Source organism: Babylonia areolata, chromosome 7 (genome assembly GCF_041734735.1).
Source record: "Babylonia areolata isolate BAREFJ2019XMU chromosome 7, ASM4173473v1, whole genome shotgun sequence".
Lineage (NCBI taxonomy): Eukaryota > Metazoa > Mollusca > Gastropoda > Neogastropoda > Buccinidae > Babylonia > Babylonia areolata.
Genome location: NC_134882.1, coordinates 41,469,925 through 41,475,144, shown reverse-complemented (window position 1 = coordinate 41,475,144; position 5,220 = coordinate 41,469,925). Strand labels below are relative to the sequence as shown.

Below are 5,220 nucleotides of genomic sequence, written 5' to 3'. Positions count from 1 at the left end.
TTCTGGTGACATAAGACTTAAGGCATCGTGTACGACATATATGTTTATCTATCTATCTATCTATCTATCTATCTATCAATCATACAATATATAATATTCATATTTTCACCTATTCAGCACGCCCCCCACCCCACACAAACGTCTCTATTATTGCATACCATTAAACTATACACCATGGAATATAACAATATTGAAGACAGCGATGCTTTAAGAGAGCAGCATAAAACACGATCACCCATCACCGCCCTTAAAAATATATATACATGCATGCATATCTACACACACTATCAGAATATAAAACACAATACATAATGCATAGCTTAAAGAGGACAACACACACGGCACACACACACACACACACACACACACACACACACACACACAAACACACATGACACGTCTAATATCACTTAAAGTGAAAAGACGTTAGATTAAAGAAAGAACACACACACACTACATATATCCACATTTCATCCAAGCGATACCGCGCGCAAACAAACGCATTTCCCTTCTTAATCTCTCTTTCATGCAAGCACGCAACAGCAACACAAACACACACACACACACACACACATACACACACACACACACACATTTATCATTAGTAGTATTACTGCTGACCAAATTCAACTAATTCAGAACAAGGCTTGACTCATAAACAAAGACTTGATGACGTATTAAAAGGACACATTTCATTCTCTACGTTCACCACATATACTGGAAAATGATTTGTCCCTGGAGAAAAACTTGGGAATCCACAAAATTTTGAGAGTATTCTACGTTTTCACTGAAGTGGTAAATCAACTGCGTGCATTTAACATTTTGTCCATTTCTTTCTTGTTGTGTGCGTGCGTGCGTGTGTGTATATGTGTGTGTGTGTGTGTGTGTGTGCGTGTGTGTGTGTGTGTGTGTGCGTGTGTGTGTGTGTGTGCGCGCGCGCGCGTCCGTGTGTGTGTTGCCTTAAACCCAGCCGAGCACACAGGGCCTTATTAGGGTTGAAATGGTTCGAACACCTGTGGAAAAAATCCCAAAAGGTTTTAAGTACAATTGTGTTCATGCACATAAACCTTGTACATGCTTTAGGCATCGATCGTTCCACCAAAATTTCAACAGTGGGTTTTAAAGAAAAGAACACCTGAACCTGAAGACTACAATACATAAACAACAACAAAAATGATAACAAGCATACAAAAAAAGAAGTGCAAAGAACACCTCACACGTTCTTGGCACAAAAAAAAGAAGAAGAAAAAGAGAGAATACAACACACTTCTCTGGTGTGGACCCCTCTCACTGAAGAAGTTTGCGAAAGATTAGAATTCACAGACTACCACACACAAGGCTTTGCGGACAAGAGCACTGTTCTTGGTTGTTGTTTTTTTCTTTCTTGTTTTTCTTCTGTTTTTGTTTGTTATTTTTGCTCCTGTCGTTGCTCCCGTTGTTGGTGTTTATTTATTTATCTATTCATTTATTAATTTGGACATCTTGCTATTGCACATTTTCGTGAAGCTCTATGCGCTTTACAATAGCACTAAATGCATTCAATCAAACATCCCCACACAAAACATACACTTATTGCTGCTACTGTTGTTTTTGTTGTTGTTTTCGAGCAGCAGGGTCGAAGTAAAACAACCAGGGTTTGAAAATGTTTGGAAGTCACAATGAACTTAGTAATATCAATGTCGCATTTTTCGTTTGACGAAAACAAAAACTGGATTATCAGATGCGGTATGCTTTGTTGGATTCCACTTACGCTTGCCCGTGAGCCCAAGACACATAGACCTGCAGCTGACAGTACTTTCATTTAGCGTCCTTTCACATGTATGACATCAGAAGATTAAGGAATGTGTATGTGAACACTGTTGTTATACGTGCTGGAAAACATCAGATTCCGGAAGCATTGTATTTTTGTCTTCATGTGTTTTAGTCTGTCCTCTCTCTCTCCTCTCTCTCACATACACATTAAAATTGATGCAAAAATGGGAGAGAAATAAAGATATATATATATATATATATATATATATATATACAGAGAGAGAGAGAGAGAGAGAGAGAGAGAGACAGAGAGAGAGAGCGAGAGCGAGGGAGAGGCAGACAGACGGAAACTGATTGATTGAGACTCACACACACACACACACACACACACACACACACACACACACACAGAGGAGGGAGAGAATGAAACAGGGAGAGAGACAGAGACACAGAGAGAGACAGAGACAGAGAGAGAGGAGAGAGACAGAATGAAAAAAATGCATGAAGAGATAGAGAGAGACAGAGACAGACAGAGAGAGAGAGAGAGGACATGCAAAGACAGATACAGAGAGACAGTGAGTGTTGTATGTCCTCAGACCATTCAAAGCGATTACTGAGGTGTGACACGAACAGGGGGGACAATCACTCTCTGGGAAACTTCACTGGTTGCTTTTACACACACATGCTCGCACGCGACAGCACCAAAGCGAGCGCGCGGGCGCACAAACATATGTGTATGGACACGCCTATAGATATGTACACACACACACACACACACACACACACACACACACGCACACACACACACACACACACACACACACACACCTACCTGCGTAACAGGTGTCTTCGTTCTTTTCTCTCTTTTTTTAACAAACAAACAAACAAAACAATCGCAGTCTGACAGAGAACGAATGACAGCGAAAGGGAGATGGAGATAGATGGATAGATGGATAGACAGACAGAAAGATAGATAGATATGGAGACAGAGCAGAGAGGGAGATGCAGAGTGAGGGGTGGGGTGGAGAGACGGAGATCGATGATCTCATCCCATTACAAATAAGATTATGTAGCTTTACCACGAGCGCAGGAAGCAATCAATCTCCCTTGAACCAGTTTGTTTGCACACATACACGCACGCCAGCGCGCGCGCACACACACACACACTCACACACACACACAACACACGCACACACAGACGTGCACAGCATACACACACACATGAACGCGCGCACACATACACACGGACGGACACACACACACGCGCGCGCGCACACACATATATCGATGACAAGCAACAGCTGACTGAGATACAAACGAGCTTGCCACAAAAGGCAACTAATCAACAATAAGACAAAGTAATCATACATGTTTTTTGTTGTTGTTTTTCTTAGTCTTCTTATCAAATCGTGAGAGGAATGTTTTTCTTCCGTCTTCCTTTTGCGCCAGAGAGGAAACGTCTAAACAGGGAAAGTTTGTGAGAAAGCAAGAAAGATGAGAGGAGGGGGGTGAGGGGGGGGGGGGGGGGGGGGGAAGAGAGAGAGAGAGAGAGAGAGAGAGAGAGAGAGAGAGAGAGAGAGAGAGGCCCAACCGCGCATGGACACACACATGCAAACACGCACTGAGAGAAACATAGAAACACACACAAGAAAACAGAGAAAGAGAGACAGAGAGATGCAGAGAGACAGACAGACAGCACACACACACACACACACACACACACACACACACAGAGGGAGGGGGGAGCAAGAGAGACAGAGAGAGAAAGAAAGAGGGAGGGACTGTGTTTGTGTGAGTTGACGGTTCTCTATTTAAAACAATTAAAAAAATCCCGTCCTACCAACCTTTTCTCCTGCCATTTTTCAGTTCAAACCAGAATATAAGATAAAGGCTGCAGATATCATGTGGGAGACAGGTGTAGCACTCACAAACTTATCGAAAAAAAAAAAAAAAAATCGTGACATTTTCCTTGCCTCGTTTTGGACGCGACCTTTGGTGGAAGTAATGCCACGCTGCCAAGGAAAACGTTCCAGAATAAATTGCATTCTTTTCGCTGTCTTTTCGGATATATTACAAACAAGATAATGCTGGCGCACGTGTGTGTGTGTGTGTGTGTGTGTGTGTGTGTGTGTGTGTGTGTGTGTGTGTGTGTGTGTGTTTGGAAAAAAGGGAAGGAAGGGAAAGGGATGAAAACAATACTATTCACAACATTAAGTAAACAACAATATGACGAAGAGAATAACTATTCTGGAAAACAATTCTGCGGACTGTGTGATATTATCCATTTTGACAAAATGCTTGTGTCATGAAACTTTGAAAGTATTCATTTGAGTATTCATCTGAGCCATTCTCAATTTTATTCATTCAATTTGCAATTCATTTCAATAGTAATTTGATTATCCATTCCGTTCGTGTTTTATTTAATAATTCCCTGTTGATAAAACTTTAAAGATGGAACCTTCACAATTTTCATTCAATCTTATGAAAGAAGGAAATCACACCACGATGGCTGACTGAAGACGGTGATTAGAAACGTCAATACCCCCAACAATATGACGAAGAGAATAACTTTCCAACTCTAAAACATGTAGGCGTAAAAAAAAAAAATGCAAAGGTTATAGCAACAATCCAATCGCTTCTCGGCCTTTTGGCTAAGATCAAAGTGTAGTATCTGTTCAGCTGAAGATCTGATACGCCCCCTACCCGGGGCTACGATATCAAACTGATTTTTTAACTTCAGCGAAGTGTCAGGGGCTTGTTCCACCTTCGCCACGGGTTGGCCTGGTATCGCAGTGTGTGTGTGTGTGTGTGTGAGCGTGCGCACCTGAGTATACGCACGACTGAGCGCGTGCTAAAAGTACAGGGAATGAATTGTTTTCCAGAATTGTGCTCTATATTATTCAGCGGTATCGGTTGCAGCAACAACAACGACAGTTGTAACAACAGCAACAGAAACAGTAACCGTACGAGTAGGCCTTTGTTTTCCCCCTTCTGTTTCTTTTCTCTCCCCGTGAGAAACTATTGGGGATGAGGAGAACGGGGCTGTCTGAATCTGACGGCGGACTGTGTGATATTATCCATTTTGACAAAATGCTTGTGTCATGAAACTTTGAAAGTATTCATCTGAGCCATTCTCAATTTTATTCATTCAATTTGCAATTCATTTCAATAGTCATTTGATTATTCATTCCGTTCGTGTTTTATTTAATAATTCCCTGTTGATAAAACTTTAAAGATGGAACCTTCACAATTTTCATTCAATCTTATGAAAGAAAGAAGGAAATCACACCACGATGGCTGACTGAAGACGGTGATTAGAAACGTCAATACCCCCCCCCCCCCACCACCACCACAATGCAGCCCGTGGAGTTACCGGATAATTAATCCGCTGATCGTTTTGTCAGCACCGCCCAGCTCTCTCCCTACTGGTCAACACTGCCCCGGGCTATTCCTGCCGATTTTCCGGTG

General features: G+C 42.0%; 1 pseudogene; it reads left to right on the top strand.

Moving 5' to 3' along the window:
• The first annotated feature begins 4,383 nt into the window (after positions 1-4,383).
• Positions 4,384-4,542, top strand: LOC143284385 (U2 spliceosomal RNA; annotated as a pseudogene).
• Positions 4,543-5,220: the final 678 nt, after the last annotated feature.